Raw genomic sequence first — 15,561 nt, 5'->3', positions numbered from 1 at the left:
TCAGCTGTTTGCACATTTTTGCAGTTGAGTGGCAGACAGCCTGAAATTTCGAATTTCGTGCTTGTATTAGTGCCGATAGTCCACACCAGAATCAAGTCCATCTGTAAATTTGCTCTGACATTCCCCGTCAATGCGCAGTCTATGCGTCAGGCAAATCATAACATTCGTGCAGAAGAAAGCAATCGAGAAGAAGTGGAAGGTGGGCGTTCTTTCAGGTGCTGTGCAGGTGTAGAGAATGTGACGACCAATGGAAGAGAAAAGAGGTGGATCATGCTTCAAGAGCGGAATGAGTGAGAATTTCTTCAGCAGAGCGTCTGTGTGGGGTAATAGAAAGTGGAGGTGAATAAGCAGGGAAGGAAGATGGGTGGACAGAAAGTGCGGATTGGTGCGAATATTGCAGACGTGGCTGAGCGGAGAGCGGGCATTGATAAGCAAGGGGCTGCTGTATCTGTAAAATCTCAGACACTCTGACCAGTGTATTCATGAAACGTTTTACCCAGATGTCTTTCTTGATGAGGCGAAAAAAGCACAGGACAACTATAAAATCAAACCAAGTTTGAAGAGTAAGAGGGAATCTCACAGAACCGTACAAAATTCAAACATGAATAGACAGGGTAGATTCAAAAAGATTGTTCCCGATGGTGGGGGAGTCCAGGACTAGCGGGCATAGACTGAGGATAAGGAATAAATCTTGTGGGTCTGAGGTGAGGCGATGTTTTCTCATCCGGAGAGTGGTGAATCTGTGGAATTTACTGCCACAGAAAGTAGTTGAGGCCAAAACGTTTTGTAATTTCAAGAAGCAATTAGCTGTAACTCTTGGGGCTTAATGGGTCACGGGATATGGGCGGGAGGCGGGATAACGGTACTGAACGTGATGATCGGCAATGATCATAATCAATGGTGGAGTATGCTCGAAGGTCAAATGGTCTTCTCCTGCTTCTGCTTTCTATGAATGTTTCGATGTATCTTTATTCAATATATTAACCCTTAAAATATTCCAATAACAATCACTATAAAGATTCCGCAGATTCGTGATACTACTCGTGCTGATAAACCTGATCAAGCTGCGACTCCGATTCTCTGAGTTTCATGTTCCTCAGGGCTGTTGTCACAAAGGTGGACGACCTTCCGTCCTTTGGCACAGTGGGACAGGGACGGCGCGCTGGTACAGTGGATAGCAACTGCTGCTTCAGAGTATGAGGGACCCGGGTTCAATTCCATTCGGTGCCTGTCTGTGTGGAGTTTGCGCACTTTCCCCAAGTTTGAGTGGGTTTTCTCCGGATTTTCCGGTTCCCGCCACAGTCAAAATGTTTGCAGATTAGGTGGACTGGCCATGCTAAATTGTCCCTTTCTCTCCAATGATTAGGTGGGTTGAAGGGATCTGCGGTCCCAGTAAGGTGTTATTTCAAATGTTTGGTGAGGATCGATACGCGAAATGGCCTCCTCTGCACTCACGGGATTCTCTGACCCTCTGGTGCGTCTTCAGAATGGTCAAGATCACCACCACGCCGAGTCTGCACTGGCACGGGTCTTGGGTGTCTATATTGATCGCGCTTTTGCAGAAACATCTCTGGCTTTCGGCCAATGAGGCAGCGGGAGGGGGGTTCCAAACCCACTGGATCGGAAGGTGACCGCTGACGTGACACCGCTAGCCATCGATGGCGTTGCTCGCACGTAACCTGTTGCCATATAAGGTAACAGCTGGAATCCTGGCCCTCGAAAGTCGGGCAAGATGTTATAAATTAACAAGCAATGAATAAAGACAGCGTGATGCAGGGAAAGAATGACAGAGCAATGAAAAGGGATGCACAGGCAACTTAAGAGAAATATTAAAGAGATACATAGAACGAACAAGCAGATAGAATAACATAGAGGGTGCAGACCATTGGTAGAGACAGGGAAACACAGAATGTGAGATGGCGCGATTAAAACAAGGCAAGTGAGGGAAGGAGAGAACAAAGGGGAAAGAGATAGCAAGGGAAACACATGGGAGCTATTGAAATACTATGGACAGTGAAAGATCCTGCATGACCAGCGGTTTTTCCAATATATTTGTGTTTCCTCCAGAGCTGATGCAGTGAGCAGTTGTGGAGCATTTAGATTCTCAAATATTATCAAGCAGTGGGAACAGAAAGAGTGGAAGTATCAAGGTGAGTATGAAGAAAAGAAAAAATGAAGAATAAAAGGCAGATAATGGATCGGGAATTAAAACAAATTCCACCAGAACATGTGAATCTCCACCGACCATCTGAAAGAGAGCTCCGCCCAGGTCCACTGTCCCACCCCATCCCCATAACCTTACACAAGGCGGACAGTACACCGAACCTGCACAACTTTGGACTGTGGGAGCAGCCGCAGAAAGGCCAGACAGAAACAGGGGTAAAGTGGAAACTCCATACAAACAGTCATCCAAGGTCAGAATTGAACCCGGGACCCTGACACTGTCAAGGAGCTGGACTAATCATTGTGCCATCGTGTCTGCGGCAGCACATCCATGCAGGTCAGAGGCTGGCATATTTCAGTCAACAGACGGATATTACCCCGAGGCAGAGAAATTGAGATACACCTTTCTCTAAATAACATCCCTTTGAGGGACAGGCCACCAAGAATGCAATTAATTCTGGCATATAATCAAATGGTTTGCAAGCAAGTGTGGGCTATCTGGCCCTTTAGCCTACTCCGCCATTCAATCTAATCTTCGTATATCTGATTGTGGTCTCAATTCCATCTTCCTGTCTGTAATCCCGCCCCCACCCCAGCCAGCACCCGTGGTTCCCTTAACTATCAACAATCTATCCAACTCAGCCTTGAATAAATTTAAAGACGCAGCTTCCATTGTCTGGTTTAGCTCACTGGGCTAAATCGCTGGCTTTTAAAGCAGACCAAGGCAGGCCAGCAGCACGGTTCAATTCCCGTACCAGCCTCCTCGAACAGGCGCGGGAATGTGGCGACTAGGGGCTTTTCACATTCACTTAATTGAAGCCTACTCGTGACAATAAGCGATTTTCATTTCATTTCATTACTTTCTTGGGGTGAATTAGGAGAATTCCGCAGACTAATGACCGCCTGAGAGAACAAAATGGCCTAATTCCTATTTAAAATGTAGAATACTTATTCTTAAACTGTGCCCCTATTTGAGTCTTCTCGCGCAAGGAAACACTCCCCGTGTATTAACCGCAACATGTACCCTCAATACATTATGTATTTCAATAAGGTTACCTCTCATTATTCTAAATACCAATGCCTAGATAATAACAAAGAACAAAGGAAAGTACAGCACAGGAACAGGCCATTCGGCCCTCCAAGCCCATGCCGACCATGCTGCCCGACAAAACTGCAATCTTCTACACTTCCTGGGTCTGTATTCCTCTATTCCCATCCTGTTCATGTATTTATCAAGATGCCCCTTAAATGTCACTATCGTCCCTGCTTCCACCACCAACTCCAGCACCGAGTTCCAGTCACCCACTACCCTCTGTGTAAAAAAACTTGCCTCGTACATCTACTCTAAACCTTGCTCATCGCACCTTAAAACTATGCCCCTAGTAATTGACCCCTCTACCCTGGGGAAAAGCTTCTGACTATCCACTCTGTATATGCCAATCATAATTGTGTAGACCTCTAACGAAACAAATATTGTGTAAAGTCGGTTGCTTTTTTCTGTAGGATTTCAGAATGCTGCATTAATAATAGAAGAGAGCATTTCGCCGTTAGAGATTTGCTGAACAAATGCTTCAGTTCAATATAGGTTCTTCTTCTGGCTTGTAAGTTTAGACATCTGTTTTAAAGAAACAGACGTCTCCGTTGCCAGCTGTTTCTGTGGTGTAGTGGTTATCACATTCGCTTTGCACGCGAATGGTCCCCGGTTCGAAACCGGGCAGAAACATCTGGTGCTGCCAGTTTAGTCTGTTGCTAAATATTACCTCAATCTCGTAACTGGTCTTCATCATCGAGGAATAGCCAAAGCTTGGAACTGCTGTGGGCCAATGGCGCAATGGATAACGCGTCTGACTACGAATCAGGAGATTCCAGGTTCGACTCCGGGCTGGCTCGCAGTTCCGAGTTTTGGCGTCCCCTTCAGTTCAGCGAGTTCTTGATGCAGAGCAAATTCAGCTGGACATCATCAATTCTCGTATCAGCTGTGGTTACTTAAAGCAAAACATAACTTATCTTCAGTTCAGCAAAGTTCAATATCTGATGCTTTCATAAGTTGAGACACCACTCCGCGGAACCATGAGAAGCCGCAGCAACACATTGAGGTTGAACATTACACGCGTCCACTCATGGCGAGGCTCCCAGCGGTTCCTGTGGTGTAGTGGTTATCACATTCGCCTAACACCCGAGTCCTGAGAAATATTTTTCAGAGTGGGCCAATGTAAATCAACCCTGCCGTCAGCATTTCGCCGTTAGAGATTTGCTGAACAAATGCTTCAGTTCCATATAGGTTCTTCTTCTGGCTTGTAAGTTTAGACATCTGGTTTCAAGGAACAGACGTATTCTTAGAAGAAGCGACATGTCCTCTCAGCCGAACTTTCCGAAGCTGCAACAAGGCAGCTGACTTGCAGGTGCCACAGGTCCGTTGGCGTCTGCGTTGCCAGCTGTTTCTGTGGTGTAGTGGTTATCACATTCGCTTTACACGCGAATGGTCCCCGGTTCGAAACCAGGCAGAAACATCTGGTGCTTCCAGCTTAGTCTGTTGCTAAATATTACCTCAATCTCGTAACTGGTCTTCATCGTGGAGGAATAGCAAAATCGTTTAATTGCTTTGGGACAGTGGCGCAATGGATAACGCGTCTGACTGCGAATTAGGAGATTCTCGGTTCGACTCCTGACTGGCTCGCAGTTTCTAGTTTTGGCGTCCCCTTTAGTTCAGTGGGTTGGACAGCTGGTTCCCGATGCAGAGCAAAGTGAGCAGGGCATCATCAATTCTCGTATCAGCTGTGGTTACTTATGAAAGCCCTGCCCTCTCAATTTAACTCCAAGCAAAACAGAACTTATCTTCAGTTCAGCAAAGTTCAATATCTGATGCTTCGATAAATTGAGTGGTTATCACATTAGCCTCACACGGGAAATGTCCCCTTTCGAAATCGGGCAGAAACATCGAACATTTAGGATTTCGTGAAAGAAAAGTGTGCACAATTATTGGGCACAGAATAATTCTGTTTCCTGAATGTTGCCGGAATCTCATGTGTTCCAGGACAATGAGATTTCGTCTCACATGAGCCACGGCACTGAATTGAACATTAAGGCCCAAGCACTGAATTTTCGGCAGGCAATGAGAGGTGAAGAATTTTCATATCTTGGCACACCTCGGATATTAGCAGCGAGTTCATCCACAACAGAATTTCAGCGATTTACAAATGAACATATTTAATCACCATTTCAAACATGTCTAAATGTGCGACAAATTCAACTTACTGCGGATGCTTCAAACGGAAACAAAAACAGAAAATACTGGATAATCTCAGCAGGTCTGACAGCCTCTGGGGAGCAAAATGGCAGCTGCCGTTTCCAGTCAAGTGGACTCTTTGTCAAAGCTGGAGAACTGGAACTGGAGATTCAGACGATTGTGGGTGGAGGGTGGGGGTGGTGGAGTGCTGTATTGGGCCTCGAAAGAGGGCTAGCAATAGGTGGGAAATGACGAAAGTGTCTCGGGCAGAAAGAAAAAGGGAATGTAAATGAGGCTAATCAAGACTATGAAAGGTGCTGATGGTGCATCAAGCGGTCAGAATGTGTTAATGGCAGAACAAAGGTAAGCAGTGCGTCAGAGAACAATTACAAACAGGGATCAGATTGCTGAAGTAGGATGTTATGGGCTGGGGGGAGGGGGGCAATGCTGAGGGTAAAACATATCAATGGAAGGGATGATAAGTTGATGGAAAAAACATGTGGTGGAGGGGGAAGTGAGAGTTCACAGTCTGAAGTTGTTGAACTGATAAAATGAAAGGGACAAAGAGCTGTCTGAGTCCACCAGAATTAGTCAATAGAAATGTGAATGCCCACACATAGACAAACTTCTCGGGAACGTGTTGGTTCCATGCAGTTTGAGCTCAGCTTCTCAAAGCAAACACAATGTGAATGAATCCCGCCGTCTGCGCCGCAAAGAAATGAAGAAAACATGCGGTTTGACCAACGGAAACCCTCATCGAAGGGCTGGGCCGGGATTTAAACCCGGGACCTCTCGCAAATTCCGACAGCGACACACCCAAAGCGAGAATCATACCCCTAGACCAACGAGCCCCGCAAAAAGAGACAAAGCATACTGTCATTGCCATCGAAAATCAATCTAACATCTGCGGAGAACGCCAAAAGTACTGCACCATCTCAGGTAGTCAGGCGGCATTTGTCGACAGGACAACAAAGTTCGTCTTTCACCATCACCTTTCATTAAAACCGGGACAGGTTAGAAATGTGGTACGTCTTAACCAAATGAATTACCGGAGGGAGGAAACAGAACAACAGGAAAGGGCTCTAATGGGGGGAAAGTCAGGAGAGATTAAATGAGAAGAGGCCTTGGGACCCTGGCCACAGAGTTAGGATGGCATAAAATCAGAGAATAATGACACCACAGTGTGAGCCCATTCCGGCCGCCGTGTCTGTGCCAGCTCTCTGTTAGCTTAATGGAAGAAACAAAGAAACAAAATATATGTCTGGAGGAGCTATCACATGGCATATTGATCAACAACTACCGCCCGGACACAAAGAACAAGTGGCCTTCGGGGACCAATATTGCCAGCATTCTCATTCGGTCCCTGGCAATCAGAGAATTGGCCGTCACTGTTGAAATGCACAGAGTTGTAATCCTGTTGTCGTTTCCGTGGCGCAATCGGTTAGCGCGTTCGGCTTTTAACTGAAAGGTTGGTGGTTCGATCCCACCCAGAGACGAATTGTTGTTCCACTCCTGGATGATATGTTTTTAGGGGCTGTTTAGGACAGGGCTAAATCGCTGGCTTTGAAAGCAGACCAAGCAGGCCAGCAGCACGGTTCGATTCCCGTCACAGCCTCCCCGAACAGGCGCCGGAATGTGACGACTCGGGGATTTTCAGAGGAACTTCATTTGAAGCTGACTCGTGACAATAAGCGATTTTCCTGTTCTGATAGCACGTACCGTGCACCGGCTGCGGCATGGAGTTGCCTCTATCGCTGCAATAGCCTTCATGGCGCTGAGCTGGGGAATAGCTCAACGATACTGTCTCCCCCGATAACTCAGGAGATTGTGACACCTCCTCGCGGACCTGGTAACAGACGAATGTTGAGCAGGAGTTGGCTATTCATCCCCTTGATCCTTCTCCAACATTCAATAAGTTCGTGACAGATGCGAACATGACCTCAGATTCACATTTCACCTACCCCGGATAACCTTTGATTACCTGTTCAGTTGAGAATCCAACCACATCTGTCTTAAAATCTTCTTTGGGCCGATCTCAGCGGTCTGTGGAGAAGAATCCCTCAGAAAAAAAGCCCAAAGATCTACATAACCGGGCCGGGTCGAGCAGTATCTCTGGCCATGATGTGGAGATGCCGGCGTTGGACTGGGGTGAGCACAGTAAGAAGTCTTACAACACCAGGTTAAATGATTCTGTTTGGTGATTCACCTGAGGAAGGAGCTGCGCTCCGAAAGCTCGTGTTTGAAAGAAACCTGTTGGGCTTTAACCTGGTGTTGCAAGACGTCTTACTGTATCTCTGGCAGCAGCGCATCCCTTCCCGATGAACTTAATGCATTCTATGCTCGGTTTGAGCAGGTAACCAACAAGCCGCTGTCGAGTGCCCCTGCAGCCCTTAATTCACCCATACCCACCATCACAGTTTCTGAAGTCAGATCGGCCTTCCGGAAAGTGAACCCACGGAAGGCGACGGGCCCGGATGGGATCCCTGGTCGTGCACTCAGAGCCTGCGCATACCTGCTTCAAGAAGTCCACCATCATACCGGTACCAAAGAAGAATGAGGCAACATGCCTCAATGACTATTCTCCGGCGGCCCTGACGTCAGTTGTAATGAAGTGTTTCGAGAGGCTGATCATGAAGCTCCATACTTCTAGAACGCCTTGACCCACTTCAATTCGCATACTGTCACAACCGGTCAACATCAGACGGCATTTCCCTGGCCCTACACTCATCCCTAGAGCATCTAGAAAACAAGGACTCCTACATCAGACTCCTATTTATTGACTACAGCTCCGCCTTCAACACCATAATCCCAAAAATCGCGGGTTCGAATCCCGCCCGTGCCTCGGTGCTGATCCATTCAAAGTCCTCTGTAACGTTTCATTGTCTCGCAAACACTTGCAGCATGAAATATCATTCACCTATTTTCTTCATTGGACATTTCACCTTCAGCTAATGAAAATAATTCCAGACAATTTGGTCTCTGAAAAAAGCGAGGTTCAGAGCAGTTCCCCTTTTGTACCTTCTTCGTCAGAACCAAAATAAAGAAAACTAGTCTGTTGAGCCCTGCTATTATTCTGAGTTCAAACCTCCGCATGTCCACCAAAGTCTTGGCATTCTTTCGACTTCGTCGCATCCATGGTGTGAACCGAGAACTCCAGGGATAATTTGCACAGATTAAGCATCGTTTTTTGATTAGAAACACCTATAGTGACAAAGATAGTGTATAAACAGCTGAAATTTAGATTTCTGTCTAGGTTTCCCGCCCTGATATGCATTGCAGTCAACACTGAATCCACTCAACAGCCGAATTCTAACACGGAGTAAACCGAATCCGGCAGCAGAGGGCGCCAAATTCAAGCGCGGGCGTCAGAAACTCACCTGATAGGATGGGAGGCGAGCGATGTCACAATCGACCCTCTCCCTGCACTGCAGGAAGCTGAACAGAGCCCTGGTTCCCTCTCTCCTACACAATCCCTGACTCAGTCCAGTCCAGTTCACTGGGAGAGATTCAGTCAGACATGGTTGTGATAATACTGACAGCGCTTTGGCACAGTAAGTAGTTATAGTGCTAATTAAACCAGATTAGCATATTAATACACATAGGCTAGAGTATAATTAACGATCGGGAATGTCTATGGAGTGCCTGCATCAGAGGTCCCAGAAAATGCCGCAGATACAAGCAAATTTGTATCAACTCTGTTTAAACTCAGGGTGGCGCAATGGTTGGCACTGCTGCCTCATTGCACTGAGGACACGGGTTCGATTCCGGTCCCAGATCACTGCCCGTGTGGTGTTTGAACATTCTCACTCCCACAACCTAGATGTACAGACTCAGTGACTAGCCACGCTAAAAAGCACCTCTTAATTGAACAAACTCTAACTTTATAAAGGAACAACAATCTGTTCATTTCAGTCCTTCACTTTCGCAGGCCGGCAATGTTCAATCCAGTAGCTCAGTCACCAGTGACAATAACAGTCTCAGAAGGGGCTTCGGTGAAGTTAAATTGCCAATATAAAGGCCCCAACATGTACAAAATGCAATGATATCAGGAGAAACCGGCACAGCCACCGAGATGGATTATCACAAACAACTCAGCAATGAAGAAAGATGTGGGTTCAGGACGATATCTGGCGTTTGCTGACAAATCTAAACAGAACGGTTACCTCAGTATAAGCGCATTCGATGTGGAGGATGGGGAGGTTTATTACTGCGCACTGAGAAACAGCGTTCGAGAAAACCTAAAGCCCCGTACACAACGCTGAGTGAGTGTTTACAGCATCACTGAGGTTTCTTTCCGAGAAGGAATTGATCCCAGGCTCAGGCAAGCAATCATGTCTATTTACCGGACATGTCTCTGTCCTTGTGTAGATCAAGAGAGGAATAGTTTGGGAAATCTTGAGAGCTATGGTTGAAAATATCAGCCATGATTGAATGGCAGAGCGGACTCGATGGTCCAAGTGACCTAATTCTGCTCCTATGTCTAATAGTCTTATGGTCTTATTATGGTCTATCATACCGCAAATTGTATTGTAACTTGAAAACCAGAATATCTACCTACCGGCAGAGGGTGGCACTCAACTGAGGAGATGGACGAAAATCATGGCCTGCTCTTGCAGAAAGTCCAAGGACAAAGACTCCTCGTTACCTGTTCTTTTAACGCAAAGCAGAATGGATCAATACGTGCTGCGGTACAAAATGTACAAGGTACTTAATGGGCGGCACTGTGGCTCAGTGGGTTGCACTGCTGCCTCATGCTCCTAGGATCCGCGTTCGATTCCCAGCATGGTTCTCTATCTGTGCGGAGTCTGCACGCCCTCACCGTGTCTACGTGGGTTTCCTCCGGGTGCTCCGGTTTCCTCCAACAAGTCCCGAAAAGACGTGCTGTTAGGTGAATTGGACATTCTGAATTCTCCCTCTGTGTACCTGAACAGGGATCGGAGTGTGGTGACTCGGGAATTTTCACAGTAACTTCATTGCAGTGTTAATGTAAGCCTACTTATGACACGAGTGAAGATTATTATTACGACAATGTACGCTTAATGTAGAATAACCGCCGAGCAACATGAGATTTACTATCAGTTGGGACATGGGAAGCACATGGTGCCAGGTTTAGACTTTAATAGAAATCAATTTTTCGATCGAAAATACCTGGACTTTCTGTTGACACGACATGTCTTCTGTTCGATTCCCACGCAGATCAGGGTCAGACTTCGCCCATTTATGTTATGAAGAGACGTTGCATAGTTTTGGGTGTACAAGATTATGAGGGGCATGGCAGGGTGGATAGGGAGCAGTTGTTCCCCTTAGTTGAAGGGTCAGTTACGGGGACACGCAAGTTCAAGGTGAGGGGCAGGAGGTGATGGTGAATTTGAGGAAAATCTTATTTAGCCAGAGGATGGTGACTATCTGGAGTAAACTACATGGGAGGGTGGTAGAGGCAGTGTGCTTCACATCCATTAAATAGTACCTGGCTGAACACACGGCACGTCTTCACATTCAAGGCTATGGAACACGTGCTGACAAATGAGGTCCTGTAGTTAGTCCTGTATTTTTCACATGTTGGTGCAGACTCGATTGATCGGAAGGCCTCATCTGAATTGCTTGGTTCTGTGCATCTGTGATTCTGAGTGCTATAACATTCCTGGCGCTATAATAATTCCGCGAGTGACAAACTTCCAGGATTTCTACGTACATATTTATGTCCAGGTATTGGCTGCCCAATTTTACTGGCCTTGTCTTTCACTGGCGTGTCGCTGGCAATCAGAGGAATGCATTTCTCTGCTTCAATAAAGCAAGATGTGATAATGTTGTGATAACAAGTACCGTGAGCCGGCTGCGGCATTGGGATCGCCGCACCATTGAAGGATACGGCCTGCTGGACCTTTCGCAAATTCCGACAGCGAGACACCCAAAGCGAGAATCATACCCCTAGACCAATGCCCTTCTAATCCACAGAGCCCAAGTGGAGAATTGAACTGACTGGAGAACTGGATCTCAACGCTGACCTCCCGGACCTCGGACTTTGAATTGTTCCAAAGAAGCTCAACAGACATTTGTTGCTTCCATTGATCTGACAGAGAGCTGGCACAGACACGGCGGGCGGAATGGCCTCAATCTGTGGTGTAATCATTCTCTGATTTGATGCGAACCTCCCATTGTGGGAAGGAACCCAAGGCCTCTTCTCATTTAATCTCTCTTGACTTGCCCCCTATTAGAGCCCTTTCCTGTTGTTCTGTTTGCTCCCTCCGGGATTTCACTTGGTTAAGACGCCCTACATTTCTAACCTGTCCCAGTTTTAATGAAAGGTGATGGTGAAAGCCGAGCTTTATTGTCCTTTGGACAAATGCCGCCTGACTCCCTGAGTTGTTCCAGTATTTTCCGCTTTCTCCGCAGATGCTAGAGTCACAGACAGACTCTCGGCGGTTGTGGAAAGGACTAAACAACATAACGGGCTACAAAGCGAAGCCGAGCAGTATCTCTGGCAGCAGCGCACCCCTCCCCGATGAACTAAATGCATTCTATGCTCGGTTTGAGCAGGTAACCAACAATCCGCGGTCGAGTGCCCCAGCAGCCCATAATTCACCCATACCCACCATCAAGTTTCCGAAGCCAGATCGGCCTTCCTGAAAGTGAACCCAAGGAAGGCGATGGGCTGGGACAGGATCCCTGGTCGTGCACTCAGAGCCTGCGCATACCAGCTGGCAGATGTATTCACAGACATCTATAACCTATCCCTACTCCACTCCGAGGTCCGCACTTGCTTCAAGAAGACCACCATCATACCGGTACCAAAGAAGAACCAGGCAACATGCCTCAATGACGACCACCCGGTGGCCCTGACGTCAGTTGTAATGAAGTGCTTCGAGAGGCTGACCATGAAGCGCATCACCTCCATACTCCGGGAAGGCCTTGACCCTCTTCAATTCGCATGCCGTCGCAACCGGTCCACATCAGACGGCATTTCCCTGGCCCCACACTCATCGCGAGAGCATCTCGAAAACAAGGACTCCTACATCAGACTTCTATTTATTGACTACGACTTCGCACCGTAAAATCACTCTTCCCACTTCACCACATGTTTATTTGCGAGCTAGCCAGGAATCGAACATGGAATCTCCTGATTCATAGTCAGATGCGTTATCCATTGCGCCACTGGCCCACAGTAGTTCCAGCCTTTTGCAATGCCTCGATGATGAAGACCAGTTACGAGATCCCAATGCTGATCCCAATGCCATCTTCTCTGCATTGGAGAGACTAAATGCTGACTGGGTGACCACTTTGCAAAACACCTTCGCTCCATCGACAAACTGGTGGCAAACTCTCCTGTCGCTTGCTATTTGAACTCACTGTCCTGCTCTCATGTCCACATGTCCGATCTTGGCCTGCTGCAATGTTCCCATGTAACTCAGTACAACGCCGAGGAAGAGCACCCCATCCTCCGAATAGGCACGGTACAGCCTTGCGGATTTTACAGTAGGCTCAACAACTTCGCACGGTGAAATCACTCTTCCCACTTTACCACATGTTTATTTCCATCAACTTATTTTCATTGCTTCCATTGATATGTCTTCCTCTCCCATTGTCTCCCCCTCCCCATTCCCCTAGCCAATCGCATCCCTCTTGGGAAATCCGCCCCTTGTTCCTCATTTTCATCTGCCATTAACACATTCTAATCTTCTAATCGCCTCTGTCAGCACAGTTCTTAACACTGATTAGAAACATTTATATTCCCTTTTTCTTTCGACCCAACACAGTTTTGTTATTCTCCACCCATGGCTGGCCGTCTGTCGAGGCCCAATGCTTCACGCTCCCCCCCACCCCCCCCCACACACTCCGCCAGTCTACACCTGACCAAATATCCAGTTGTCCAGCTTCGACAAAGAGTCACCCAGACTCGAAACGACACTTGCCATCTCTCTCCACAGAGCCTGTCAGACCTGACGAGACTGTACTGTGTTTTCTGTTTTTCTTTCCCATTGACGCATCCGCAGTAAGTTGCTTTTATCGTACATTTAGACATGTTTGAAATGGTGATTAAATATGTTCATCTGCATCTGTAAACCCAAAAGATTCTGTGGTGGATGAACAAACTGCTAATATCCGAATCGTGGCAAAATAGGGAAGGCTTTTCTTCCCCTGGCATCTTCAATATTCCGTATTTCTGACTTTGTTGCAGGAATTTTAATATCTCATGAGAGACCAAATCTCATGTTCCTCGAACGTGCGAGATTGAGGAAGAAAGGTATTTTGTGCAAACATTCCTCACACAAAATGAGAAGCACGCAATGTTTCTGCCCGGTTTCGAAACGGGGACCTTTCGCGTGTTAGGCGAATATGATAACCTCTACACTACAGAAACTGCTGGGAGCATCGCAATCAGTGGCCCTGTGCAATGTTGAACCTCAATGTACAGTTGCAGCTTCTAACGGTTCCTCTGAGAGGCCACGTAACTTATTGGAAGAAGCCGTTTCTTTAAAACTGATGTCTCAACTTATCAAAGGATCAGATATTGAACTTTGCTGAACTGGAGGTAAGTTATGTTTTGCTTGAAGTTAATTTGAGAGGGCAGGGCTTTCATAAGTAACCACAGCTGAAACGAGAATTGATGATACCCTGCTCAATTTGCTCTGCATCGGGAAACAGCTGTCCAACCCACTGAACTAAAGGGGACGCCAAAACTAGGAACTGCGAGCCAGCCAGGGGTCGAACCTGGAATCTCCTGATTCGGAGTCAGACGCGTTATCCATTGCGCCACTGGCCCACAGCAATTATAGGCTTTTGCTATTCCTCGATGATGAAGACCAGTTACGGGATTGAGGTTATATTTAGCAACAGACTAAACTGGAAACACCAGATGTTTCTGCCCGGTTTTGAACCGGGGACCATTCGCGTGTAAAGCGAATGTGATAACCACTACACTACAGAAACAGCTGGCAGCGCAGATTCCAACGGACCTGTGTCACCTTCAACTCAACTGCCTTGTTGCAGCTTCGCATGGTTCGGCTGAGAGGCCATGTCACTTCTTACAAGAACACGTCTATTTCTTTAAAACAGATGTCTAAACTTACAAGCCAGTAGAAGAACCTATATTGAACTGAAGAATTTGTTCAGCAAATCTCTAACGGCGAAATGCTCTCTTCTATTATTAATGCAGCATTCTGAAATCCAACAGAAAAAAGCAACCGAATTTACACAATATTTGTTTCGTTATTCAATGCTTGAGTTGAGTTTAAGATTTGACAATTATGTGTTTCTTATATTTGACCTCATTGTGTTTTGGTGTGTAAAATGCTGCAGCCTAAATACCGTTCATGTATAAGAAAGGAGGGGTAATTGCAAATCAACATTGAGTCTGGATTCCCACACTGGCTTTTCCTGTTTCTCCATCAGGAAGACCGTTTTTTCTTCCCCAAAGCTGCTTCAGTTACGTCTCTGGCATCTCCTCTAAGTCAGTTACAGTATCGATTGTGTCTGTCCTTTTGAGTACACATTACTTTCAGACATCCTTCAATCTGGCCTGTTGCATTTGCTGATCCCAATGCCATCTACTCTCCATTGGAGAGACTAAATGCCGACTGGGTGACCACTTTGCAAAACAACTTCGCTCCATCGACAAGCTGGTGGCAGACTCTGCTGTCGCTTGGTATTTGAACTCACTGTCCTGCTCTCATGTCCACATGTCCGATCTTGGCCTGCTGCAATGTTCCCATGTAGCTCAGCACAACGCCGAGGAACAGCACCCCAACCTCCGAATAGGCACGGTACAGCCTTGCGGATTTTACAGTACGCTCAACAATTTCGCACCGTGAAATCACTCTTCCCACTTCACCACGTTTATTTCCATCAACTTATTTTCATTGCTTCCATTGATACGTCTTCCTCTCCCATTGTCTCCCCCTCCCCATTCCCCTAGCCAATCGCATCCCTCTTGGGAAATCCGCCCCTTGTTCCTCATTGTCATCTGCCATTAACACATTCTAATCTTCTAATCGCCTCTGGCAGCACAGTTCTTAACTTTGATTAGAAACATTTACATTCCCTTTTTCTTTCGACCCAACACATTTTGTTATTCTCCACCCATCGCTGGCCGTCTGTCGAGGCCCAATGCTTCACGCTCCCCTACCCCCTACCCCCCCCCCGCACCCCTCCCCCCCCACCCCCCCCACCCCCCC

At 46.9% G+C, this 15,561-nt stretch overlaps 6 non-coding genes across 6 annotated transcripts; 3 read left to right on the top strand and 3 right to left on the bottom strand.

The window, feature by feature from the left end:
- Nucleotides 1-3,813: 3,813 nt before the first annotated feature.
- Nucleotides 3,814-3,886, top strand: trnaa-ugc. Its single transcript has one exon. It is a non-coding gene; the product is annotated as a tRNA-Ala (tRNA).
- A 714-nt stretch (nt 3,887-4,600) lies between these two features.
- On the top strand, nt 4,601-4,673 carry trnav-uac. Its single transcript has one exon. It is a non-coding gene; the product is annotated as a tRNA-Val (tRNA).
- A 2,138-nt stretch (nt 4,674-6,811) lies between these two features.
- Nucleotides 6,812-6,885, top strand: trnak-uuu. Its single transcript has one exon. It is a non-coding gene; the product is annotated as a tRNA-Lys (tRNA).
- A 6,790-nt stretch (nt 6,886-13,675) lies between these two features.
- On the bottom strand, nt 13,676-13,748 carry trnav-aac. Its single transcript has one exon. It is a non-coding gene; the product is annotated as a tRNA-Val (tRNA).
- Nucleotides 13,749-14,077: 329 nt separating this feature from the next.
- Nucleotides 14,078-14,150, bottom strand: trnar-ccg. The gene has a single exon. It is a non-coding gene; the product is annotated as a tRNA-Arg (tRNA).
- Nucleotides 14,151-14,244: 94 nt separating this feature from the next.
- Nucleotides 14,245-14,317, bottom strand: trnav-uac. Its single transcript has one exon. It is a non-coding gene; the product is annotated as a tRNA-Val (tRNA).
- Nucleotides 14,318-15,561: the final 1,244 nt, after the last annotated feature.

This window comes from Scyliorhinus canicula, unplaced genomic scaffold, assembly GCF_902713615.1.
Source record: "Scyliorhinus canicula unplaced genomic scaffold, sScyCan1.1, whole genome shotgun sequence".
NCBI classification, from domain to species: Eukaryota; Metazoa; Chordata; class Chondrichthyes; order Carcharhiniformes; family Scyliorhinidae; genus Scyliorhinus; species Scyliorhinus canicula.
This window is presented reverse-complemented; position numbering and strand designations above follow the sequence as displayed.